This window comes from Mus musculus, chromosome 18, assembly GCF_000001635.26.
Source record: "Mus musculus strain C57BL/6J chromosome 18, GRCm38.p6 C57BL/6J".
In the NCBI taxonomy this organism is placed as follows: Eukaryota; Metazoa; Chordata; class Mammalia; order Rodentia; family Muridae; genus Mus; species Mus musculus.
Genome location: NC_000084.6, coordinates 75,765,256 through 75,793,121, shown reverse-complemented (window position 1 = coordinate 75,793,121; position 27,866 = coordinate 75,765,256). Strand labels below are relative to the sequence as shown.

At 46.1% G+C, this 27,866-nt stretch overlaps 1 long non-coding RNA gene and 1 pseudogene across 1 annotated transcript; both read right to left on the bottom strand.

The window, feature by feature from the left end:
- Positions 1-10,820: 10,820 nt before the first annotated feature.
- 1700034B16Rik lies at positions 10,821-12,091 on the bottom strand. The gene is made up of 2 exons (XR_877561.1): positions 11,675-12,091; positions 10,821-11,124 (listed from the first exon to the last, which is right to left on the bottom strand). It is a non-coding gene; the product is annotated as an RIKEN cDNA 1700034B16 gene (long non-coding RNA).
- Positions 25,583-26,054, bottom strand: Gm20570 (predicted gene, 20570; annotated as a pseudogene).

Genomic DNA, 27,866 nt, shown 5'->3' with positions numbered 1-27,866 from the left:
CAGCTTCCAGAAAAACACCACATGTCTGTTCTCAGCAAAGCATCCTCCCACATATCTGCTTCATCACAAACATCCTCTCAAAAACAAAGAAAGAAAGAAAAAGAAAAAAAAAGAAACAAACAAACAAAAATCACCTGACACAACTGAGTCTTCAAAGAAGCCAGAAATTTGCACTTTGTGTCGCCTCCTGGTCGAATCAATCTTACTAACTTAGAAGGCATCCACAGCTTTCCATTTCCTATCAAAACAAAGACATAACCTCTTCCCCATTACAACACATTTCCTGCCTTCCATTAGCACAGCTTTATAATATGTGGGCTGGTTTAACTCAGCAGTCCTTTATAAAATCCAGGTTTTCAGCAGCTGTGCTACCTGTCTCATTGACATTTAGAAAATTTAAAGTCAATAAAACATTATTTAATCTATCTCATGGAGATCCCATATTCCCTTTCTGTGCTATGAGCATCTCCTTTAAAGCATGGCTCGATCTTTTCACAGTTGTCTGACCTGTAGGATTGTTATGTTCATATATATATATATATATATATATGAACATAACATATATATATATATTATATATATATATATAATATATATATATATATTATATATATATATAATGTCAAAAAAATTGTTGTATTCTACTGAATACATATGCTAGAATATAATCAGCTTCGATCCATAAAGGCATCTTTAATATAGCCATTGCTTCTAATAAATATGCAATCTCAAAATCATCCTTTTCAGAATTCAAGGCAAAAACCCATTATAATTTTGAATATATATCAATTGTATGATGTGTCAACACATGTACATACTTTAATTCTCCAAGTTCTTCAAAATGAAACACATAAGCTATTGTATGACATTGCTCTAAAGTGGTATCATTAAACAGAATCTGTATTTTTAACTTAGCATATTGTCCTTCAACTAGCAACTGATCCTTAACAATATAAATATAATATCTAGTCCGAATACGTTGGTTCATAGCTGAAGCCTCTTTATCTAGTATCTCTATGAGCTGCCATTCTGCAATCACATCACAAGGTGGCGCTATAGATTGTATTTCTCTGATGATCCTTTATTTTGATCATTCTTAAAGAGGATATATGAAATTGCAATCATTACTGAAAATATAATTATTTGTATGTTGATAATGGAAAATTATACAAGGTCCAAGGGCCCTCTGCTATTATATTTTCCAATTTTTAACACAGAATATATATATATTTCTAACTCTCTCGTTCCTTCAGAGATTTTATTATTTTTAAACCAATTCTTTTTTTCCATGATTATTTATACTCAGTTTGTTTGTTTGCATTTGAGCACACTTAAGCATGCTGTGCCTGGCTCCTGTTCCCTGTAGTTACTGGTGACTCAGCTTAGCATATGGCACTGGAGGCTAGCTCTACCCCCTCAGCTCTGTCTAGCAGGCTGCCCTATCCATTCTGAGCTGGAGCTGCTATTGGCCAGCCCACACCAAGTCTATCCAACTAGCCATGCATCTGCGTGGCTGTAGGCGTTTACCCATGGGCATCCCGGCTGGCTGTGCTGATGACTCTGCCACAGCTCTGGGAAGTTGTTGGGCCTGCGCTGTGGCAGGCACTCTCAGGCTGCCCTGCGGTCCTGCCTGCCCCAGTGCCCGAGTGCCGGGGTTCCTTTTGAGCCACGGTGGACCTGATGACTCCTCTGCCACAACCTGGGAAGAGAGCTGAAGCTCCAGTGACTGGCTCCCCTTCAACTGCTTACAGGACCCACTCAAGTGCTTAGCTATCTCAGTCAGTAGAGCATGAGAATCTTGAACTAAGAGTCATAGGTCCATGCCCCATGTTGGGCGCCAAATATGGCTGAGCTGTGTCTATGATCAGCCAACTTCCAATAATGACACAGAAACCTTTTATTATTTAAAGAAAACATAAGCCTTATAGCTTAGGCTTTTTTTCTAACTCGTTTGTATAACTTAATAAAACCCATCTATTCTAGACCGTGTTTGCCACGTGACCCATTACTGCTCGCTATGTCCCAATACATCCATCTTCCTCAGTGTCTGGCTGGTGAATTCCTCAACTCTCAATTCTTCCCACAGTTCCTATCTCTGCCCAGAGGATCTGCCTGTTCTCCTCTGTCCTGCTATAGGTTGTTACCTCTATAATAAACCAATCAGAAGATAATGGAGAAGACTGTTTACAAAATACTTAACTGGGTGATGATTCAATAAAAATAACAGTACCAAAGTCTGGAAAGTATTCAGCACTCTGCTTGTACAGAAGTTAACATTTGACTAATACAAAGACAACCTTTACACAGGGCACAGAAAGATTATCCCAACACAAGAGGACTCAGTGACATTAATTGCAAGCTAGGACCCCAGGTGAGTAGCAGAAGCTTTGACTGGGTACAGAGAATGAACCCAGATCTATCTCCATTCCTTGTGACCTTCAGTTCCCAGCTCCAGCCCCTATGAGACCTACTCTGACCTTAGATTTTATGGAACCCAGAAAATCTCTGAGCCTGTTTTCTTGAGCTAGAGTGGGGACTTCTATCTTTCCTTCCCACCCAGTCCTAAGGAGAAGAGTCTTAAAGCCACACCTACTGTTTAGATAACATCCTTAAAGATAATAAAACATCTGTGGATTTAGAAAATGTCCCTTTAAGGAATTGTCAGCAGCATCCTGTGCACTTTAAAAAATAGAACCTTAGCCAGGCATGGTGGTGCATGCCTTTAATCCCAGCACTTGGGAGGCAGAGGCAGGCAGATTTCTGAGTTTAAGGCCAGCCTGGTCTACAAAGTGAGTTCCAGGACAGCCAGGGCTACACAGAGAAACCCTGTCTCGAAAAAAAAAAAAAAAAAAAAAAAAAAGAACCTTTTTAAAACTTGTGTGTGCACCTTGATGTCTATGTGTATGTACATTTGTGTTTATGTGTATATGTTCGGGTTCACATGTGCAATAGCACATATGAAGTCAAAGGGATCCAAACTCAGTTCTCTTGCACTTGTGGGACAGGTGCTTTACCCACTTGGACATCTCCAAGACCTCAAAAGCAGGATCTTCATGTGGACCTGAACATCCCATGTAGTATTTCAGAGTTACTCCCAATCCAGGGACATTGCTACAATATAACCTCCCTCCCACCCTCCCTCCCACCACAGGGATCAGGGAAACACATGCTGGTCCTTCCTCAGCTCTAACCACAGGAGAGATGTTCCAAGACCTTCATTTGTCTCTCTGCAGTGAGATCCGTTTATCAGGAAAGAACTTTAGATGAATTAAAAGCTGCCTGGCTGGCCAGTGATGATTGTTCCCTCGAATCCTAGAGCATGCACAAATCCTGTCCAGTGAAATCCACTCCTTTCCTGAGTTTTAAAAACATCTGGTGCTGAGCTGAGAGCCAACACTTCTGTGCTAAATGGAAGTGTGTGGCTGCCTGTTCAGGAGGCTGGGACCTCTGAGAAGGCTGCTCTCAGCATCTCCCCCAACCCTGCTGGCACAGGATGTCCGGCCTGGGCTGCTTCTTCCACCATGGCAGAGAATGCCAGTTGAAACATGGCCCCTTGCCAAGGATCCTGGGCTGCATTCAGATCCAGGCTCAGGGAGCAAATGGCAGGGCCATGCCAAATTCCACAGCTCTTGTGGGCTCTTGTCCTATGAGGTTTCTGGCCTCCTCCCTGGAAAGAGAGCATCAGTCTTTGAGGGTCCCTTCACAGCCACAGAGCCCTGGAAGGTGAGCTAGAATTCACTGGTTTGGTTGTGGACTGCCTTTACAGCTGAGTTGGCTCCAAATGCCGAATTTCTGCGCACCAGGGCAGGCCTTCCACTAGCTGCTGCTCTCAGGGAAGGTATCTAGCACCCAGATTTGCATGATTTGCATGATGTTGCCCCTCCCCATTTCTTGGAACTCAAAAATATCTGGTTTTGTGAAATTAAATAAATATAAATAAGTAGCTTGCCCAAGGTCTGAAGTTCTTCCTTCCATAATCTCAAAGGCCTGGCTTGATCATCTGAAGGAAAACACTGGGAAATGAACGAGATTTCTCTGTGAAGCACTTTGTTAGCCATGTGCCCAGAAGTCTGCCGTCAGATGCCTTTTGCCCCCACAGACTTCTGGGGAAAAAACAAGGGACCCATCAGGTGTCTTTTCTATCTTGCACACTGGGAAACCAATTCTAATGGAAGACTCAGAGACAACTGTAGGGGGAGGCAATGCAGGGCTGTGTGAAAAAGGCAGGTTTGCCAGTCCCAGAGACCACCAATGGATGGAGAGTTAGGGAGATGGAGTCACCTGACAAGTCTCTTTGCAGCCCCAGCCTCCATGGCTGGTATGGTGGTCAAGAGCTCGGAAACCCAAGACAAGAGGCCTCAGCTCTGGGAAGGTTTCCCAACCATTGCAGTACGGTTCCTCCCACTCCCACTTAAATCACTCTCCTTCCTCCCTCCCCCAGATTCTTATTAAGTCTTCTCTTCCCCAGCTTCTCAAGTGCCCTGGTTTTTGGAAAACTCCAAGCCTGCTGGGTTTCCCCATTGTTTGCCAAACTATGCTATCACAAACAGCCCCTGGACAGGATCAAAGAAGGTAGTCTTTCACAGCTTAGAGGAAGTGGTCTTGTTTTCCCTAAGAACCAATTCCTCCACCCACCACCCACCCCCACTCTCCCAGGGGAAAATCAAACACAAGTCTGAGTTGAATTTTGGCATAGAAGCCTGTCTTTCTCTTCTGGCTGTGGCCACAGAGTGAATCCAGGGTCACTCTGGCAGACAAGCATGGGGATTTCCTAGCTGCTCCCCACCTGGAAGTGTCCATCTGAATCCAAACCCACTGTACCATCGCCAGAACGGTTTCGGAGAAGCCCCTCCCAAATTTCACGTCCCAGCCTCAGTCTCTAGGGGCCAACAGCCTGGTATGACTCAGGAATGAGACTCACAGTGAGACCACCAACCTGCTCCATCTGCAGTGTGAGCAGACGCTCCATACTGTGTGTCTCTGTTTTTGTGTCTGTTAAAAACAAGGGAGCACGACCCTGAGCCTGGGAGGGTCTCTGCAGTGTGGTCTAGGTGGCAGATCACATGGGTGTGTGCTTCTCTTTGGATGATTTTCTTGCATGGTCCATACTTGGCCATTTTTACCTAGAATAGACAGCATCACTCTCTACAGTGGCGGTCACTAAATAGAGAGTGACTACATTCTTTCTTCAAAAGGTGGTTTGGGTGAGTCTAGGTTTCCCAAAAGACAAGAAAACTGTCTTTTGAGCCCTGAGAATTTCCCTCAGAAATTCACATAAAATTTGTACCTTTTTCTGTCTGTGTGCTATCGCTGAATTGTTTAAAATAGAAACTTTAGATCAAAGTCCCCCTGGGGAATGTATTCCATGCTCACAACACCTGAACCCCCATGATGATCTGCTGCCCACGACAGGAGTTTGTGTGGGAAGCAGCAATCTATGGCCCAAGGGACACCAGAGCATCCTCAACTGAAAATTCATCTTCCCACCCAACAAGACATCCCTCATCCGTTCCTCTCCTGTTAAAAGTCAGGCTCCCTTGAGAAGGGACTAACCATTTGACAAATGGAAAATGGACAGAAGATTCTCTGAGAAGTCAGTTGCCGTAGCCAGTCTAAACTGGTTTGTGTTAGTTCTGGCTGGTAGTTAGTAAGAATAGCCAAGGAACTCCTGGACCTCAGTGGAGTCAGCAGTGACTGGCAGTGTTCTCCGGGCCAAGAAGGACATCGTTTCAGCAGTGAGTGGCTTCCCCTAAGAGCTGCACACACAACTAGAAACAAACGCAGCTGTGCCTGAGCTAACTAGCCACATGATCAGAGGCGGTGGTATAGCCATAGCAGATGAAGGGAGCAACCAGAGGATGCTCAGGACAGAGCCTCTCCTGACAGTCTCAAAGGTGAATGTGGGGTCTGTGTCACTGCAGGAGGTGGAACTGGAGACAGTCAGGTAGGCGCTGGACATGGAGATGTGGCTCTCTGGTCCCTTGCCAGGACTTACTGCTCTGCTTCCACATAGCCACTCTCTGCAAGTCAGTCTCCACTGCAAAGAGCCTCCACCCAATGCTCCTAGCTAGTGTGACACCTAGGCATCTGGGCCAGCTGCTGGCTCACTTCCAAGCCAAGCTACCAAGGCACTGAGCCTGTAACCCTCTCTTCCATCTTCTATACTTTAAGCTCCATCCCAGTGGCACATAGGTTTAGATTATTTTAGACCTACTTTATTTAGGGTTCTATTTTTTTTTTATTGGATGTTTTATTTATTTACATTTCAAATGTTATCCCCTTTCCTGGTTTCCTCTCTGGAAACCCCCTATCCCAATCTCCCTTGCCCTGCTTGTATGAGGGTGTTCCCTCCACCCACCCTCCCACTCCTGCCTCCCCACTCTGGCATTCCCCTACACTGGGCCATCGAGCCTTTCCAGGACCAAGGAGATCCCATTGATGTTCAACAAGGCCATCCTCTGCCACATATGTGGCTGGAGCCACGGGTCCCTCCATGTGCACTCTTTGGTTGGTGATTTAGTCTCTGGGAGCTCTGGGGGTTCTGGTAGGTTGATATTGTTGTTCTTCCTGTGTGTTGCAAACCCCTTCAGTTCCTTCAGTCCTTTCTCTAACTCCTCCATTGGAGACTCCGTGCTCAGTCCAATGGTTTGCTGCAAGTACCTGCCTCTGTATTTGTCAGGCTCTGGCAAAGCCTCTCAGAAGACAGCTATATTAGGCTCTTGTCAGCAAGCATTTCTTGCCATTCACAATAGTGGGTTTGGTGTCTGTATATGGAATGAATTCCCAGGTGGGGCAGTCTCTGGATGGCCTTTCCTTCAGTCTCTGCTCCACCCTTTATCTTCGTATTTCCTCCCTTGAGTGTTTTGCTCCCCCATCCACACTTTGGTCTTCCTTCTTCTTTAGCTTCATGTAGTCTATGAATTGTATCTTGGGTACTCCAAGCTTTTGGGCTAATATCCACTTATCAGTGAGTGCATATCATGTGTGTTCTTTTGTGACTGGGTTATCTCACTCAGGATGATATTTTCTAGTTCCACCTATTTGCCTAAGAAGTTCATGAATTCATTGTTTTTAATAGCTGAGTAGTACTCCATTGTATAAATGTATCACATTTTCTGTATCCATTCCTCTGTTGAAGGACATCTGGGTTCTTTCCAGTTTCTGGCTATTATAAATAAAGCTGCTATGAACATAATGGAGCATGTGTTATATGCTGGAGCATCTTCTGGGTATATGCCCAGGAGTGATATAGCTGGGTCCTAGTACTATGTCCAATTTTCTGAGGAACGACCAGACTGATTTCCAGAGTGGTTGTACCAGTTTGCAATCCCATCAACAATGGAGGAGTGCTCCTCCTTCTCCACATCCTTGACAGCATCTGCTGTCACCCAAGTTTTTGATCTTAGCCATTCTGACTGGTGTGAGGTGGAATCTCAAAAACCACATGATCATTTCATTAGATGCTGAGAAAGCTTTTGACAAAATTCAACACCCCTTCATGGTAAAAGTCTTAGAAAGAGCAGGAATTCAAGGCCCATACCTAAACATAGTAAAAACAATATACAGCAAACCAGTAGTCAACATCAAACTAAATGCAGGAAACAAAGGGATACAGATTGAAAAGGAAGAAGTCAAAATATTACTATTTGCAGATGATATGATAGTATATTTAGGGTTCTTAAATGCTTTAGCCTCCTTTCTAACCCACTGACCAGATGTAGAAGAAGAAGATCTATAGAAAAAGGGTTTTGCTGTAGTTCTTTGGGGCAATCCCACTCTTCGTTGTCAGGATACCAGCAGTTCAGACCAATGGCAAACACCAAACACAAATCAATAGCAGCAGCTCTGCTTGATCCAGCAGAAACCACAAGGCTCTGGTCAAATCAGCCTGAGTCAGCAGAAGCAGCAAGAATCAGCCGGAACACCATGAGAAGTTCTTTAGCGTGTTTCTCTCTACAAAGGGAAGACCAGCAAAGACCAGCAAAGACCAGCAAAGACCAGCAAAATACTGAAACCAGCAAAACATTTTGTTGCCAGTGAAGCCCGGTGAAATGTTGCATGGCCAGCAAATCCCAGCAAAGCACTGCATGGCATGGCAATGCAATAGCCTCCTTACACTGCCTGTGGGGTTCTACTTATATACCCTTCCCAAACATCACAACATCGTGCGCCCTCACAAGCGTCTGCCTCAGCAAAACATCCTCTCACAAGACAGCTTCCCAAAAAACATAACGTGACACAGCTGAGTTTCCAAAGGAACCAGAAATCTCCACTTCCATGTCCACTTCTGAGAACCTCTGCTGGCCACTGATGGCCACTGCCTAGGATAGGTGGCCTGGCGATCCCATGGGATCCAGCTTGTTTTAGCATTGTTCTAGGTGACCTTACATCTTAGTATGGCTCGCTTCCTAAGTTGATATGTGTGTCCTTTAAGGAGTAAAGGAGGGAGAAAACTCACAAGACAGGAATACGAGGCAATGGAGTGATGTGCACACTTGGGCAAATTGTGCTACATATGAATTAAAATTCAACAAAACATTATAAACTGTGGAGATAGAATTGAGTTGGCCTGTATACATTCTAAACAGTTGTAGAGAATCCTCAGTGTAGCACAATAGCCAGGCCTGGAAAGACAAATTCGAGATCCTTGGCTCCCCCCGTGCGGCTGTCGATTCCTATGGAGGGATAGTGAAGCAGCCCTGGAAGGGGATGTGCTGTGGACCCCACAGGAGTGCAAAACTCAGAATAGACAATGTGTGCACAAGTGGGCATGGCTATATTTCAGTAGAGCTTTGCTGTCTAGAAGTAGGCATTAGGCCAGATGTGGCCACATCCTCCATGTAACTTGTTGACAGCAATCTTAGAATGGAAAGCCAAGTAGTTGCAAATTTTCCACTATGTGAGACACATCCAGGCATCATGTTTCTCTCTTCCCAGGTCTGACTGGAAGCCGGCCCAGTTGGTCTCCATATGTTTTAGATATATTTTAGTTCAACCGGGAGCAAAGATTGGTAGAATATGGTCCCTGCTCTCAAGGAACACTGGCTGTCTGTGGAACCACGGAAATAGTTTTTCATCCAGCGTGAAGCGGGCATGTGAGTTGGAAGGCCATGGGTGCCTGCCTGGATGAAATGCACTTCTAGCCAATGCCAGTGGGTGGGAATCAGTTCATTCGCTTTGGTGGCCTAGGTCAATGGCCATCATGGTGGGATAAGGAAATGGTCTCTGTGTTCCCTGTCTGCCATGGTTTTTGTACATCCACAGACGTTTTGACATTTTACAATTCATCTTGGGAACAAAGACAAACATGTATAACCCACCTTGTCTCTGAGTGGGATTTAATGGATACTGCTCTGAGGGCAGCCACAGCCATTGCAAGGGAAAGGCTCTGAGATGGGCATGGTTTCAGATGCCACACTCCTGTGCTCTGAGCCCTCTCTGTGTATTTCAACTTCTGCTTGCACTAGGCAATCCATACCCAACCAGGCTTTCTCAGCTAGAGGTTCGGTGACTTCCAGGGGTTTGTCTTTGGGCGCCCTCTGGTGGCTTGTTAGGTTGAAAACCTTGTTACCTGATGAGCCAGGAGAAACCTGAGATAGTTCCCCCCAGCTCCTCCCCAGGACACAAACTCAAATCCAGCCAGAGTTTTGGGAGTGCAGAGAGAACTTACAGGAGTCATTTGATTGCTGATCTGATACCCTGTGTCCTTTCAAACGAGAAGGTTCCCATGTTCACACTGCATGAAGAGCCTGGTATCCTGAACTCTCTGATGACAGAGAGAGTACAGTGGCTTGTGACATTAAAGATCTACAGGCAGCTGTGCCATTCCCTTCTGGAGAGCCATTCTACATGGCTTTCCATACCCCTGTCTATGTTAACCTAGTATCTTTTATAGATTGGTATCACCAGAAAAAAAAAATAGCAACTTCCTATGCCTGAAGGCCTTTGGTGTATGTGTGTGTGTGGTGTGTATATGTGTGTGTGTGTTTATTTGTGTGATGTTTGTGGAGTATGTGTGGTGTGTGTGTCATGTGTGTGTGGTGTGGGTCTGTGTGGGTCTGTGTCTCTGTGTGTGTGTGTGTGTGTGTGTGTGTGTGTGTGTGTGTGTGGTGTTTAAGATGTATTGATGATGCTTGAGACATTGATCATGCCTATCTTGGGTCAAACTATAATATTGGAAAGGTCACTTCACTTTTAAGCCTTGGCATTGCGCCATGTTCTTCCTTTTTTACCTACCTTGCACCCCATTGCTCCACACCTCCACCCTTGCCTTTCCCTATCTACTCTCAAAATGCACCCTCTGTCACTTGAAACCTCAAGGGAGCCTTGACTTTTTCATCTCCTCCTCTTCTGCAAAAAAACAAAGTGCTTGGCTCAGAGCAAAATAGATCTGCATTTCCATTTTTGTCCTGGGTCTGGAGGCTGTGTGACATTGGGTCAGCCTCTTTCTAGCTAGGTGTCAAGGGTGTTGATTGTGGCTGACTCCTCTCAACTTGCCCACAAAACAGAATCACCGAGCAATTTGCTTTAGGTCCCCAGTGTTGCCAGGAGCTCACCATTGTCTGCTCTATGGGCTGTGGTGGTAGGGGGGACCCTGTCAGCAGGATGAGCTACAAACTCTGGATTGTTCTTATGGACAACCATGTCAAGTTCCACTTCAGGACACAACAGTCCCCCAGAAGGATGGAAGCCCTGGATGAGTGGAGAAGTTAGAGCCGTCAGCGCTGTCTATACACATAGTCAGCCTGGAAATACCAGTGCAGGGGAAAAATGGCAGCAAAGAGTACAGGAACTTGAGAAACAGCCTTGTCACCAGAATGACAGTGTAGCCTCATTCATATGGGATGACAGTCAAGGTCAAATTCAGCATTGGGTCCAGCCAGTAACTAAGGGTGATGCAGGAAAGTGCAGGCGCCAGGTTCAGACTAGCCCAGCGCTGGCTAGCTTCTGGAAACACCAAACAGAGTCTCCTGTGCCCTGCTCCTCTGTGTCTGAAGCTGTGGCAAGACTTGGGGCTCAGTAGTTAACTGCACCGAGCAGAGATCCAGACTCTGCCGCTCATGAACTCTGTAACCTCAGACAGGTATTGATTGTATCTCGTCCATTTCCTTGTCTGTAAGATGCCTGTAACATAAATATTTCTGGTTCTTCAGGAGAAGGCTCACACTGTACTAAAATGAGAGCTGGCTTCCCTCTCCGGGCTACTTTATTCAGACCTGAGACAGGTGACCTCACTTCACTACATATTGCCCTCTGGTGATGAGTAACCCTTTCTTTAACTCCTCCATAGCTCCCCCATGGACTTTACTTGGCCTCTGATGTCCTCCATGCCCTCAGCTCCTGTCTTCTCTACAGCCTCTCATCCTCCTGCAAAGCCCAAGGTGCTCACAACCAGTGAGAGGCTGCTGAGGAAGCGTCAGTCATACCTTGTCCCTCCTCTGCCAAGAACCAGTCCATGCCTTTCTACACCATTCAGGGTAAAGCCCCAAGTCCTTTCCACAACCTGGTAGGCCCCATAGGCTGACCTCAGCTCCCACAGGCCCTATGCTCACCACTACCTCCAGATCCCTGTGTCTGGGCTGGCTGCAGGCTGCTCCTCTGGGCCTTGCTCTCTGCATTTGCTATCCCTCTGCCTGCAATACTTCCCTCAGCTGGCTGTTTGGCTCACACTCACCTGCAGGTCTGTGACTTCTGTGACTCCCTTAACACTCTGCCTTCCCCAAACCTATTGAAGTCCCCACCCAAGACCCCAGAGAGGTGGGACAGGGGTCACAGAGGCATCTGTTCAGGTACCCAGTCTCAGTCTCCCACACCTGTGCTAATCAGACAGTGAGCAACAAGATGAAAAAGATGTCATGTTCCTAGAGGCTCTCAGAGCCCTAAAATCCCGAAGGCTGGCAAGACACAAGCCCAATGCCTCGTTACATGATTGAAGCACAAACAACCAGGCTTAGTCTATGGGGCAGGCTGAGAGTGCTTCCTTGGTTCTCAAAGACAAAGATTAGAGTGGGCCTGGACTGTTCTGGAAGCCTACTTCTAGCAGGAAACCCTCCCCAGTTGCTAGTCGGAGCCATCTATGACTGGATACTTAGGTATAGTAAAGTCACTCTCTCCAGACACAGGAAGTATAAGCCTTTGTGACCTCATTACTCCATAGTGCTGCAATGGTCACAGAGGGTGGGATCAGCTGGCTCAGTGTCCAGGTCTCTCATAGGGGCTCACACACAGTCTGGGCTGTTGGTACCACATGTCCACACCCACTGTGGAGCTACGTGGGCCTTCAGCCATGTATTGAAGTTCTCTGTTGGAGTACAATATCATAAATGTGCAAGGCCCCCTTTGCCCCATAGGGTACCCATCACAGAGTCAGCATCCTCTCTCTCTCTTTGCTGTCTTTGTGAATGAGTCCAAGAAAGAAAGTCTTTTTGATGGGATATGAGTTGAGCCTACAGCACTGGATCCACTGAGCTGGTGGTATACCATGTAAGACCTACATACCAATGCAGACGGTCACCAGAGGCATAATCTGGGTCTGCCTGGGCTATGAACACACCCTACAATCTGGGTCTGCCTGGGCTATGTGCACACCCTACAATCTGGGTCTGCCTGGGCTATGTGCACACCCTACAATCTGGGTCTGCCTGGGCTATGTGCACACCCTACAATCTGGGTCTGCCTGGGCTATGTGCACACGCTATAATCTGGGTCTGCCTGGGCTATGTGCATACCCTAAGTATCTTTAGATCATCAGAGCCCAACACAAGGCCTGGCATTTGGCATTCTCTTAGTAAGTATGCATTGGATTGTCTCAAACCTGTTATTTAGCCACAAGACTGAGGCATCTAGGACTTTAAGCTTTGGGGAACCATACATTGGCAGGACTCCCTTCCAAAATGCCGCATCTGCATGGTTCAATTCAGAAAGAAACACAGAAAATTCTGTCAGTTCACTGGGCGGTATACATGCTGCCGGCAGAGACCTCTTTCTAAAGACTGGCTGCCAAAATCCATCAAGCCTGAAGAGTTAGCCACAAACCTGACTGGAGCAGAACCATGAAGCAATTACTGCTGACACCTTACAAGAAATGGGTGCACTGTTGGGCCAGCCAGCTAGAGCCACCTTCACTGCAGGACTATGCTGTTGTCTCTGTGCTTCTTCCTCTTCCAGATGGCCTCAGTGGCAGCCTGGACTTTCTGTAAAGCTCTACATGATGAGCCCAAGGAACAGACACTCCCAACTCCCATGTCACACCAGCTCCAGCTGCTGCAGAGCCCCTCGGACGCATGCACCTCTGTTCCTCACGTATACAACAAGAACTGAGATAATGACCTAGGGTCAGTGGACACAGTGCAGGGAGACATTGGTCTGGAGAGTTGGGAACCAGCACAGGCTCTAGGCTAATTATGTTATAACTTCTGCTCCATTCTCAAGGGAAGAGGAGGACAGGATGTCACAGGCTCAGACAAGCCTGTGGCAACTAGTGTAATGCCTGAATGGAATCTGTCCTCTTCCCAAAGACCCACAGCGGGGCAACAGGAGGCTTGGGCCAATATTCAGGAGTGGGTGTACCAGGCCAGGGAAGGGCTGGCTGGATCCAGGATTAACCCTTTCAAGGCTGGCACATATTGGTTCAGGAAACTTGATTGAACAGGACGCTGTGAAACGCAAGGCCATTGTTCCTGGGTCTTCTGATGGTAGGAAAGCCTTGGAGAGGGCACCTCTTGTCTCCCAACAGACTGGAACAACATGAGTTCCCTGATCCTCTAAGACTTGTGCAGACTCCCTTTTGAAGAGTGGACAGGAAGTCAATGTGTGTGTGGGGGGGTGTCTGTGTATATCTGTGTGTGTGTCTGTGTGTGTTTGTGTGTGTTTATGAGTGTGTTTGTGTAAGTGTGTGTTTGTGTATTTGTGAGTGTGTCTGTGTGAGTGTGTGTGCATGCGTGTGTGAATGTGTGCATGAGTGTGTATCTGTGTGTGTTTGTGAGTGTGTCTGTGTCTGTGTATGTGTGTGTATGTGTGTGTGAATGTGTGTGAGTGTGTGAATGTGTGCATGAGTGTGTGTATGTGTATGTGCATGTGTGTGTGAATGTGTGTGAGTGTGTGTCTGTGTGTGTGTGTGTGTAGGTCAGAGTCTGACATTAGATGTTTTCCCTCTCACTCTCATTTTTTTGAGACAGTGTCTCTCATTGAACCTGAAGATCATTCATTCAGCTAGGCTGTCTGGCTAATACTCCAGGGATTCACCTATCTCTACCAGACATGCACACCAGCATCTCAGTTCTTGGGGACAAGAAGTATATCCAAGGGCCTGAGAGGTTTAGTAAGGCTCAGTGGGAGCTGGGGTGTGAGGGAGCTAGACACGTCTCCTGCCTGAGCACTTCCTGTCCTGAGTGGGCATGGGGAAGGATGGGAGGCCAGAGGTGGAAAGGCAGTGGACGCTTCTGTGGCTGCAATCCAGGGTAGACCAGAAGAGTGGATAAGAGCAGGAGAGTTTGGGGAGCCAGAGAATGACATTCATGTCCATCTTCAGTGTGGTGAGCCAAAGTCCTTGGGTTACTGTTTCATTTGAGTGAGTCCTGTGTCCATCCTTAGGCTGGGATTTCAGTGTTGATTCTGCCAACCTCACATCAAAGTCCTCTGGAACTCTTCACACTGATATTCTCTCAGATGAGAAAAGGACACATGGATATAGTCTTGGTCAACTGGATGAGATCACTCACACAGTGCTGATCAGGGTGTCTACCATAGAGCAAGTTGTAACAACTCTCAGTGTGATTAGGGGTGGACTGGTTGAACGTCAGAGACAGAGGGATGAGGGAAAACCAGGAATAGTGTTGTGGACAGAACAAACCAAGGCTCTTCATCAACTTAGGCTTAGGCTATTTAAAGAGCTGCAAAGGAAAAATATTTTGTAAAATGGGCCTCTCTTTAAAAAGTAAAGAATCTGTCCCCCCTTCCTACCTTTAAACTGGAGCTTCCATCAATTACTCTTCTATTGCTGCAACAAAACGCTGCGACCAAGGCACCTTATAAAAGAAAGCATTTAATTTGGGGCCCACAGTTGCAGAGGGTTAGAGTCCATGACCATCATGGCAGGGAGTGTGGCAGCACGAAGTTATCCATGGTGTTGGTGCAGTAGCTGAGAACATATATCTGATCCCTAAGTATGAGGCAAGGGTATCAGAGAGCTCACTGGAAATGGCATGAGCTTTTAAAACCTCAAAGCCCATCCCCAGTGACACACCTCCTCCAACAAGGCCACGCCTCCTAATCCTTCCCAAACAGTTCCAACTGCCAACCAAGCATTCAAATATATGTACTATGGGGGTCATTCTCACTCAAACCACTATGTTTAATCATTTTAGAAGTACTCGTGGGGTGCTGTGATAGTGTTTATGGCAATCCAGAGATGCCAGGCAATCACCAGCCTTGACAAGTTAACTAGTGACGAATCTAACTGTGTGAATCCTAGAGAGAGTCACCCACTTCCCAGATTTGGACAGTCTTCCTTCTGCTAAGGTCAAGAGCAAATTAGCTGTTGTTTGCTAAGGTAAGCAAGTTGCAGTTGCCAAGGGTGAGCAGTACAGATCTGGTGAGAAATCCCAGCACCCTAGCAGCCTGCTTTCAAACATCAACTGCCCATCAGCAGAATATTTGTTCCCTATCCAAAGAGACATCGTCTGGGAAAATCTGACCTTGCCTCCCATCCTTCTCCCTGTGGCAGATCAGAGCCACAGATGCAGGAACCTTCAATCCAGTCCACAGAGCCACCACTGGTTACTGGGAAGCTTCCAGCTTGTCGTGGAATTAGCAAAGGGTTGCAGTGTGTCATAGCCAGCACGGATTGAGTCACACCCGTGATGTGAGGTCGCTTAGATGCTCCCGGAGCTAGAGGCTTGGGAACTGTAAGTCTAAATTTAATCTCAGAGCACTTGCCTAGTCTGTATGAAGCCCTGGGCTCCATTCCCCAAATTAACACTCATGACACTAAAGTGACCCTGATGAGACATGCCTATAACCCAAGTCCTACACACGAGAGTGGACACTCCACTGCTCAGCTGTAGCAGCTGCCCCTCTGTTAAGCCCTGACTTGTTAGTGGGTACCTAGTGCTGGCTGTGTGGTGGCCAGGAATCTTTCCGGGACTCTGATATTTTTTTAGGCCCTCTGTATCAGAACAGCCCAGCTGTGGCATTAGGAAAGGGGCTAGGAACTCATTGGGGGTTATATCTCATCAGAGATACATTTTAGTTGCCTGAAAGAATCCTTTAAAACTAAGTTTTTAAACATGTAAATGTTCTTAATATTTAAAGTGTTAGTCCAACTTGTATCCTACATTTTATGTCTGATTCTTGCCCTATTTAAGTAACTACCCGCCCATAGAAAGAATTTGAACCTGTGGGCCTGGTATCATAAATTCTCTGCCTGACCACTCACCATTATAACTTCAAAACTGGTGCTCAGGGACACATCATTTTGGAGGTGCACTCTACTCAGTCTCTCAGCAGGAACTGTGAGCATCTCACTGTAGAGATACATGGAGAATCCAGACCAAGTGCACAGCAAAACGGAGCTAACTCATAGCCTCCCCCGACTTTGCCTCCCCTGCCTATCCTGAAGAGAACTCTACAACCCCAGACAAAGGAGTCTGTGTTCCCGAAACCGGAAGTCTACTGACTGTGGGCAGCTCAAAGGGAAACCGAGAAGGCAGCATTAACCCACAGGCCTTGCCAGTCCTATAGTACTCTACAAAGCCTGGCATTGACTGAAGGCTAGGTCACCACCACCAGGCCCACAGAGCCTGCAAACTCAACACAGCCCTACCCTGGCTCTTCCAGGCTTTGAGACAGTGCCCTCAGCAGGGCCTCAGATCTAAGAGAATGGGGTTGGGTTGGCTGGCCCCAAGTGCCCTAAGGGCTGTGGGCGTCCTTTGTTTATAGATTCCATAGCCAAATCTTGGGCACTCTTGTCACAAGAAACCAGGGGACAGCTTTCTGATAGGAACAACAGAGGGAGAGAGACAGAGACAGAGAGACAGAGACAGACAGACAGACACACACACAAAGAGAGATATGGACAGAGAGACAGATATGCATATATGCTTGCAGACAGACAGAGACATGTGAAGAGAGACAGAGAGAGACAGAATTATGTTGGAATGGGGAATGAGGAAGGGGAAAAGAGAATAAGAGAGAAAAGCAAAAGGCAAAACAAATCAGCTCAAAAGATGTGGTTTTCTTCTTGTGGTTAAATGCAAGGGCTTGGTGGTTTCAGTAAAACTCTGAGCCAGGATTGTGGGATCGTTAAAGATTAGGTGTGTCTGGGAGAGTCTGCGAACACTATACACAGGGGGTGCCCTGCCCTAGGGAGAGGCGGCATCTCCACTCACCTCAATTCAGGCCCAGCCTTGTAGTCTAAACCACCCCTTAGCCTGGCCTTCTGATCCACCTGAAAAGCCTTCCCCAGTGTGACTCATCCGGAAGTTCATCTTTTCTAAGAGGCAGCTGCAGGAACCGATGTTCCCCGAGGGATGCGTTAGAGACAGTAGAAGCACACGTGAGAGCCAGACATGGGGCTTAGAGATGTCAGCTTCCTAGGGAACAAAACCAAGATGAGGATTCACCTTTGGATCTTAATTCTGGAGCAGTCAGCAGTCCTGTACCAACCTCAGCCAGCTCTGTAGGAGTTGAAGCTTTTTGAGAATCCTAGACCCCTTTCTGTGTGACCTGCAGCAACAGCAAAAGACCCGAAGTGTGGCATGATAGTAACCCAAAGCCTGTGGTACTTATGGTTTGCCAGCCACTGACTTAAATGCTCTCTGTTAACCATTTAACCCTTACAAGACCATAGAGGAGCTCCTAGCAGTATGACCGACAGAGACAAAATTGGAGAAAAAGAAACTTGCTGGATTGGGAAGCTGGATAATGAGTTCACCGCAAGCACGTGTGTGTGTGTGTGTGTGTGTGTGTGTGTGTGTGTGTATGTGTGTGAGTGAATGTGTGTGAGTGAATGTGTGTGAGTGTGTGTGTATGTGAGTGAATGCGTGTGTGAGTGAGTGAATGTGTGTGTGAGTGTGTGTGTGAGTGTGTGTGTGAGTGTGTGAAAGTGTGTGTGTGTGAGTGTGTGTGGAGTGTGTGTGTGAGTGTGTGTGTGTGAGTGTGTGTGTATGTGTGAGTGTGTGAGTGTGTGTGAGTGTGTATGAGTGTGTGTGTGTGTGTGTGTGTGTGTGTGTGTGGTGTATAATCCAGAAGACAATGTCAGGTGTTGTTCCTCGGGAGGTAACTACTTTCTTTTCTTTTAGAGACCGTAAGCCTGTCAGGAAGCCCCAGCGATCCTCTTAGTTCCACCTCCCTAGCACTGGGACTACAAGCCAGCACCACCACACTTGGATTCTCCATGTAGGGTTTTATCTGAGGGTTGAACTCTTCACGCTTGCAAGGCCTTCCCACTACGTCTCAGTCCAGTGTCTTCAGCATTAGCGATATGCTGGCTAAGCACGGGAGGCTGAGGATGCTTAGACAAAGGCCACCACGAGGTTACCAAGGCACCTGCTAGCCAAGACCCCTTCCCTCAGTCCCCAGGACACAGAGAAAGGCAGAAAATGATGTTCATTCCCAATGGAAGCCAGTGCCCTAACTTCCAGTCTGAGGAAGATGGAGAGAGTGGGCCACCTGACCTCTCTGATCTCTGAGAGATAAGGCCCAGCATGACAGAGAAAATCTTGACAAGTGAGAAGTTCCGTGGTATGGAAAGCCTTTGTCTAAAATCCTCCCACGTGATTACAGTGCCCGGGATTAGAATTTTCTAGCAAACTGCAATTTCTGGGTATCACAAACTCTATTGACTTTGTTATTGCTAGAAACTCTGAAGACAGCTTTATATGAACAGTTGCAGAGGGCCAGTGAAATGGTGTGGTGGTCTGAATGAGAGTGAAATGGTGTGGTGGTCTGAATGAGAATGGCCTCCAGAGGCTGAGATGCTTGGATATTTGGTCCTCTGTTGGTAAATCTTGTTGGGAGGAACTAGGAGGTATGGACTTGTTGGAGGAAGTGTGGAGTGACAGTTTTGGGATTTTGTTTTCTTTAGAAAAAAAAAAATCCAGAAACATTATATGTTTTAGTTTTAAACCCAGGTGTGGGATAGGGGGCGGCTTCAAATGGTCCACAGCAGCTGACTATGATTTGCCTCGTGCTCTAACAGGGAGGCGGGGAGATTTCTCCAGCTGAAGATAGTCTCTGTGATTGTGTGACGTTTGGAATTCTGGGGACTTTTCAGAGGGTAGATAGGTGCCAGGGCCCTGAGAGGTAGAGTGGATTGTTGGTGGGTTGTTGTTGGATGCTAACGGATGCTGTTGGTTGCTCTTGGTTGTGGTTTGTTAAGTAGTCGTGAACAAAGAAGAAGAAATTAGATATCCGATGGTAAAGATGAAACTTACCCAAAGGAACTCGATGCCCCTAATCATCAAGAAGTAGTCTAACAATAACGATGCTCTGTTCTGTTCCAGACTCCAGACTTTTTCCAGGGACCTCTTTCCTTTCCTCTCTATCTGTTTTTCTCTCCTAGCTAGTGTTAAGGGGTTGAAAGGGTAGGAAAAGGATGGGGAAGGGAGGAAGAAAGAAGAGCCCACAGAGTAGCAAAAAGACAACTACAGGAGTATTTCACTGGGTACAGGTTTCAAAAGACTCATGACTTTCCCAGTGTGCTCTCTCTGCCTCTGACTTTTAGATTAAGACATGAGAGTGCTCAGCTATTCCTGCTGCCAAGCCTTTGCCTTTGTTCTGCAACTGTAATCCACCAGTCAGCAGCACCCTCCATGACCTCTGCATCAGCTCCTGCCTCCAAGATCCTGTCCTGACTCCCTTCAATGATGAACAGTAATATGAAAGTTTAAGACAAACAAACGCTTTGCTCCCCAAGTTGGTTTGGTTCTGAAGTTTCATCACAGCAAGAGAAACCCTAACTAAGACACATGATGATCCACTGGCTATGAAATAATAAGTCCAAACACATTGTCTCTAAAAAACAGGAGGGTAAATGACAACTGGAGAGTCGGAAGATGACACATTGATCCATTTAACAAGAAATTCACACTAGGCTGTGAATTCACAGCAGGGGCTGATGGGCTAGGAATGGTGCAAGCTAAAGGAGATGATACCATCCCTAATCGCAAAAGATTTAATTTGGAGATGTAAAGATGCTGTCATCCCGGTGTGGTGGCACGTGCCTGCAGTACCAACCCATGGCTGGAAGATCATGAGTTCAAGGACAACTGGGCTGCATAATAAAAATACAAAACAAAACTAAACTAAGAAAATACATTGTCAAAGAAGTCACGGGAATAAGGCAGCCATAGTGGGGGCCATGAGAGACAGAGAAGGAGGCTGTTCTCTTTGTCTGTAGAGCCAAAGGAGGCTTGGCCACAGTGAGCATGTCTGCTCCTTGCTCAATAGGCAGCATTATGGAGTCTTTAGGCATACAGGCAACAAGACATTGTAGGCACCTACTAAGTGCCAGGTTCCTAGAAACACAAAGATAAAGAAGTGGTGTTCCCATTCTGTTCTCAGCGTCCAGGGAGGAGACTAGGAAGTGAGATCAGGTAGGACGAGGCTGGGTTCTGCATGTGGAGGAGAAGGCTGTGCCTGGCACACGCTGACAAGCGTCTGTGCCAACCTAGTGAGTGAGCCAGTGGGTTTGGCCGGGTGAGACTGTAGTGAGGTTGGGGTGCCCTTCACAGCTTACTTCTTTCCCTCCTACCTACAACCCATCTTTCCTCAGTGCCCAGAATGCAAGAACATTGCCCATGTTGTCCCTGGCTTGTCTCAAACCTAGGCTTCCAAAATTGAGGTATTTTAGGCTCTTAGGCATGAGGCATTATGCTCCAGCCCAGTCCTCCTCTATGAGAGAGCAGAGATAGCTCGGGACATAAAGCAAACAGAAGAGACTACAATGTTCCAGGTGGAAAGGGAATGTCGTCGTCCTCCTCTTCTTCTTCCTTACAAATGATGTTGATAATAACATTAAGTAGGGAAGACCACATAAGAATTCAATGTTTGGCAAAATTCCCTGGTAAACTCTGTGTGTTGTTTGTTTTCCCCTGCAAAGCGTGTTACTTACTGATTCCATTTCTTAAATACATTTTCTGCCCACTCCAATTCTCTGCTCCTTGTATGGCTCTGTACATTTTATCTCTCAGGAAGCTGCTCTATCTGGGGTTAGATTATAAGTCTGGGGAGCAGGAATTTTTTTCATGCTTTTATTATCATTTTAATGTCCTTGAGGTCTGTAATGGTGTTCCCAGTTCCATATCTAATATTCGTAGTGTGAGTTTTCTTTCCTTTTTCTCAGCCTAGGTGGAGACTTAACTTTAGAGCCAGTGTTTGAGTTTGTTGATGCTCTCTGTCGACACCTAGTTTCCAATTTCTTTAATTTTTACACTCATTCTTACCAATTGTTTTCTTCTGCTTATTTTAGATCGAAATTCCTTTTATTTTCCTGGTTTCTTATGGTGCACCCTTGGATTATTGATTTTAGTCTCTTATCACATATGAACTCAGTGCTATAAATCTCTCTCTAAATGCAGCTTTCGCTATGTCCCACAGACACTGGTAGCTGAGGAGATCCAAGGGCCATCCGCTTATAGAAATAACGAAACCCTAGAGAGATGAACAGCCTCGTTCCACCCTATGAGAATGCACTAAGCCGTGGTTCCCTATGGCTGACTAGTCTTATGTCAACTTGACACACAAACTCAGGTTATCTGAGAGGAAGGAACCTCCATGGAGAAAAGCCCTTCATGAGATCCAGCTGTAGGGCACTTTCTTAATAAGTGATCAATGGGGGAGGGCCCATTGTGGGTGGTGCCATCCTTGGGCTGGTGGTCCTGGGTTCTATAAGAAAGCAAGCTGAGCAAGGCAGGGGAAGTAAGCCAGAACTCAGCATCCTCCATGGTCTCTACACCAGCTCCTGCCTCCAGGTTCCTGCCCTGTGTGAGTGCCTATCCTGACTTCCTTTTATCACAGCAATATGGAAGTATAAGCCAAATAATCCTTTCATCTCCAACTTGCCTTTTGGTTACTGGTGTATTGTTGCAGCAATAGAAACCTTAACTATGACGCTGCCCCTATAAAAGGTGCTCCCGATGGAGTAGAATCCAGAGCACAGCAACATCCTGGTCCTGTCCCAACCCAGGCCTCTGCGGCTGTGCCAGCTGGATTTCTCAGTGAAGCTGCTGAGATAAAAGTCTGAAGGGTCCGGTGGACTTATGCATCAAGGTGATTCCTCACTTATTAGAAATGCAGCTTCCTACAGGCCCACCGTAGAACTAGCCAGTTCCAGGAGTAGACCTAGTTAGCCAAGGAAAGACCTTTATCTTCAAAGGAATTTCCAAACTCCAGATAATTGCTCAGTTCCTGTATTCCAGTTCATCTCCCATTTGTACAATCTCCCCTTTGTCCTCTATCTTCAAGTGCAAGGTCAGACCAAACCCATACAGTGAACAAAGGCACTGTGGACACTGTCCATCCATCCTTGCAAGATTCTGCAGCATTGAGATGGAACATGCCTGCAGGAGGAGGAGGAGGAGGAGGAGGAGGAGGAGGAGGAGGAGGAAGAAGAAGAAGAAGAAGAAGAAGAAGAAGAAGAAGAAGAAGAAGAAGAAGAAGAAGAGGAGGAGGAGGAGGAGGAGGAGGAGGAGGAGGAGGAGGAGAAGGGAGAGGAGGGGAAGGGGGAGGAAGAGTGAGAGGGGGAGGGGGAGGGGAGGAGGAGGAAGAGGGGAGAAGGAAGAAGGAGAGGAGGAAGAGGGGAAGAGGAAGAAGATGAGGAGGAGGACAATGAGAACAGGAAGGGGAAGAGGAAGAAGAGGAAGAAACAGCACACCCCAATCTACTCTGATTGCATTTCTTTTAACTCCAGTTGTTTAGCCACTGCAGTACCTCTCGCAGACTTCTTGTTAACCACTCTGACTTCCAGATACCAAAGAGAGATTAATGCTTCTCAAAGGGCCACACTCCAAAATAATGGGCTTTGGCAGGCCTTCCCGCACTTCTGTCTCAATCTCATGATGGAACAGATAAGGGACAGGATTTTCAGTCCATTTAGATAGAAAGAATGACTCTAAACAGTTGCTAAAGGCACAACCATGTGAAGAGATACAGTCTCTGCTGCTACTGAGGAAATCCCATAACAGCACAATTCATTAACTTGCAGAATCCAACACAATTAAGGCTCAAGTAATTCTATTGCAGCCACTTTCTCTAGAAGATACCTAAAATATCCCCTAGCAGGAAAGAGAAATGGAAGACTGACAGATACACACACATACATAAATACATACACACATACATACATTCATACATAGATACATAGTCTTCTCTATCAAATCTATCAGATCAGAATCCTACACTTGCCAAGGAGACATTAAGTTCAAATCCAGACACTAGTCTCAAAAGATTAGCAACGCTGAAAGGTGCATATTGTAAAACCCTGTCTCATGATGAGGCTCAGGGTTGTCAAAATTAAGAATGACTTTCATTCTTACAGACTCTGGTTCCGGGAGGGCAGTGCAAGTCTGGGGTGCCTGTACTCTTTAAAGCTTCCAGGCTTCTTCTGATGCACTGCCGAGTTTGAGGGCTATGCTAATCGGGGTTCCCTATAAGAACAAAATCAACTCTAATGTGAAACACCTGTATACAGCCTTACTCACTAGATCAGCTTGCATGGTCCTCTGATGGTCTCCCAGTGGCTGTCTGAATGCCCAAGTGCTGGAGAGCTGGAGAAACCAGTAGCTGCTGGGTTTAATGCTTTGGATACCTTGGAACAAAAGGGACCAATCGTTCAGCCCAAGGCCAAGGCCTGGAAGCTCCCTGCAGAGTCACTGCTGTGAGTCTACATCAGAATCTGAAGCTCCTGGAGCCTGGCATCCATCAGAGATGGCAGCAGCAACAGACACACTCACAAAGGTGGAATTCCACTTGTGCACCTAGAAGGCTCTCCTCTTCTACTTTTGTCCCATCAGGGACTCCATCTATTAGATTTACAGTGACGGTAAGTCTTTCCCTTTTTTTGCTGGCTCATATGCTATTTGTCCCTGGAACATCTTCATAGACACCACTGGATGCCTGACTAATTTCCTAGTTGTCTCTTGATCCACTAAGGCTGACAATGGAGATTTAACTGTAATAAAAGCCTTTGGAACAGATGCTCTGCTGCCAGGGTTATTCCAGCAGATGAGAGTCAGTGATGCACACATCCAGGTTTAAAAGAAAAAAAAGGGGAGGGGGGACACTTGGGAGACAGCAAAGTCATTTAGCAGCTTGTCCAAGGTAGAAAACAGGGCTCCTTGCATCAGGTGTCAACTGCTTTTCCTCCACCAATAACTCTTTCCTGGCCTGAAGAGTTCCCCAAACCCCAACCCAGAAGTACAAGCTACATCTCCTGAGACAAGCATGTTCCTCAGCGGCACATGAAGTTAGAATGGGTCAGGAAATTGTGGCTTTATTACCTCGACAGTAGAAATTCCATCTGGCCTGGGCAAACAGTGAATTTGATTTTTAAGATCAGTCTGCAACACTGGGTAGCACAGACCTTTAAGAAAGTCTATTATGTTGAAACTACATCCTTATTAACTGATAATTATAGTATCGTGGACCACAGAGACCCACACTCCACAGAAGGCCCTTCAGGACGCACATCTCGTCCATATTTTCAGCACCAGAGCAAATGTGTGAGATTAGGCACATTTGGTTGCTTTCATGGACAGCCAACTCTTAAGTTTTAACTTATAACATGTAACAAAAGTTGCATCTAACTAAATTGTCTCAAAGGTAACACTTATTGAGTAATATGACCTTCATTTGTTCATAGCATCAATCATAGCTTGTAGACACAGACATACCTCCTTACGTTACCGTCCCTGACTTGCTGAGTTCCAATCTTATGAATGCTGCCACCATACTTGGTAATAACTTCCCTGTGATGGCAAGACTCCGGGATAAACCCAGATCCCCATGGAAAATGTATCCTGCATACCACACTGAGGCATTCTTCTCATCTAGAACCCTCTACTTAGTCATGTGGATTTCTGAGCAGTAACCATGGAGCCAGTTAATATAGCATAAGGATGTCACCTTCCATTTGTAGATGGAAGATGAAAACGGGCTATGTAATAAAAGGCTCAAGTCCTGTTCTGTGAACTACTCAGAAGACTGAGAATGGGTGGGCAGCCGGAGCATGTGTGCCAGCTGATGGACACACCTCTTTATGACTCATTGTCAAGTAATGGCGGCAGAATTCATTATCTCAATATTTCCTTGCCTCTCTTCCCATTTTTCTTGATCCTTATATGCCTGGCCTTACGTCCTGAACTTTCAAAGATCAGCACACTAATCTAAACAGTTGAACTAGAATGACTTTTGAATAGAACTAAGAATCTGAACATCCTACTTTTCTTAAAATCCTAAATATTTCAGTCAGGCATGGTGGCACATGCCTTTCCTAACTTTACTCAGAAGGAAGATCTCTATGAGCTTCAGGCCAGCAGGGCTACAGTGTATGGTGGTTTGAATAAGAATGGGTGCTTTTTTTTTTTGCCACAAGGTGTTTTTATTTTCATCAATCATACAACAATTTTCTATAATATCCCAGGGCAAACCGGTGAAATTTGGTAGTCTGATTAGTGGAGGGGTCCCCTTCAGAGACCTGCGGGCTCAGAGTGCCTGGGTTTCACAGTGCAGCTTGTGGCTCTCGTTCATCTTGCAGGTGGCTCTTCCTCCACATCACTAGGTGGTCTTGGAGATGACGGGGCAGGGTGGGGTGGGGTGGGGTGGAGTGGGGAAATCTTCCTAGGCTTTTAGGAGATTTCACTCCTCTTTTCCTATTCAATGGTCTCTTTGGTCGGCAGGGTGTTCTTCTCCTGCGTCTCGGTTTTCTTCATCTTGGCCTTATCGAAGCTGGCGATTTCCCCCATGTCCGGCTTGTCTGCCATTTTCTTACAACTCGTGGATTCTCCTTCTGAGCTCATGCTCCAGGTGCTCCCACTCTCGTTGCTGCAGCAAGAGACCGATATTTGAATTTTTAATCAGCAAGAATTGACACTATTTGAAAGGATTAGAAGGATTAGGAGGTGTGGCCTTGTTGAAGGAAGTGTGTCACTGGGGCTCAGCTTTGAGGTTTCAAATGCCTTTATTTACCAAGCCCAGAGTCTCTCCCTCTGTCTATGAATCGTGATCTAGCTCTGAGTTACTGCTCCAGCACCTGCCTGCTGGCCACTGTGCTCCCTGTCATGATGATAATGGATGAAACCTCTGAAAATGTAAGCAAACCTCCAGTTAAATGCTTTCTTTTATGAGAGTTGCCTTGGTCATGGTGTCTCTTCATAGCAGTAGAGCAGCAACTAAGACACAGTAAGAACTTGTCTGAAAAAAAAAATGTTTTTTTAAGTTGACTGGGGTAAAGAACAGGTAGAGAGGGGTCAAAGAATCAGGAGATTCCACAGCATGGCTTCAACCAGTACAGAGACAATGTGAGTTACAAGGATTGAGGATGTGGGTAAAGATTTATGACAGCGTTAAAGGCAGGAAAGAAACGGCAGGGTCAAGCCAGGTGGTACTGACTCACACCTTTAATTCCAGCACTTAGGAGGCAGAGACAGGTGGATCTCTGTGAGTTCGAGGCCAGCCAGGTCTACAGAGCAAGTTCCAGCACAGCTAAGGCTACACAGAGAAACCCTGTCTCTAAAGGAAAAGAAAGGAAACACAAAGAAAAGAAAAAGAAAAAAGACTTAAGGCTCTAAAAGACAGATTATCTCTACAGAGATACTAAAACCGATTTTATTTTTCTGCCACTTCAGGGAAGATTACACTGAAAATCAGATCTAAGACCAAATTCTGAGGTTCCCAGGTCAGCCATGAAGATGCCATATAATGCTGAAAATAAGCTACACAAAGTCAGAATCATAATAGGAAAGTGCGATTTGAGATGGAGACATTGAGGGAAATGAACTTGAGAATCTAAAACCCTAAAATCCCTATAAATCCCCTTTCTCAGAGATGTATGTCACCTTCGTCAGAGGAGGGAGGCTAGACTCTGCTTCCCTAGGAAGTACACCATGACCTCACCTGTAGCAAACCTCTCAAGATGACACTAGTATTTCTCAACACCAGCTAACCTCCTCAGCCCTTTCATCTTTCAGTCTGCCCTAATTAGCTTTAATGGTCAATTTAACAGATCCTAAAGTCATCTGAGAAGTGGTTATCAGCTGAGGGATTCCCCAGATCAGATCAGAATATGGGCATGTCTATGGAAGATTGTCTTAACTGTTAATTGATGTAGGAAGGCCCAGCCCACAGCTGGCAGCACCACTCCCTAGTCGGGTAGTCCTGGACTGTATAAGAAAGCTACTAGCTGAGTATAAGCCCACAGGCAACAGTACTCCATTGTTTCTGTTTCAAGTTCCTGCCCCAACCTCCCCCAATGATAGACTGTGATCTGGAAGTGTAAGCCAAATAAAACCTTTTCTCTCCTAAATTGTGTTTGGTCACAGTGTTTTATCATAGCAATGATTGACGTTAGAACACAGACTGATGGCCACAGTCAGATATTAGTAAGCATGGAGACATAAAATCCCTGTTGTGGGAACAAATTAACCAAAGAAAGCGTTTGGATTTTGAAGGCAACCTATTATGGGCTTCTTCTCTAGTTCTGAGTTGCCCCAGAAAACCACCAGTTTGAGAAGCAAATCTAAATTGTGGTTCCAGTACATACTGTGTTACTTTGGCCGTGTGACCCACAGAACCAACAGTGCTAGTGGTATGTGTGGTGCATAAGGATGGGGCACTCCTCAGTGGGAGAGTCTGAGCAACCCTTAAATTCT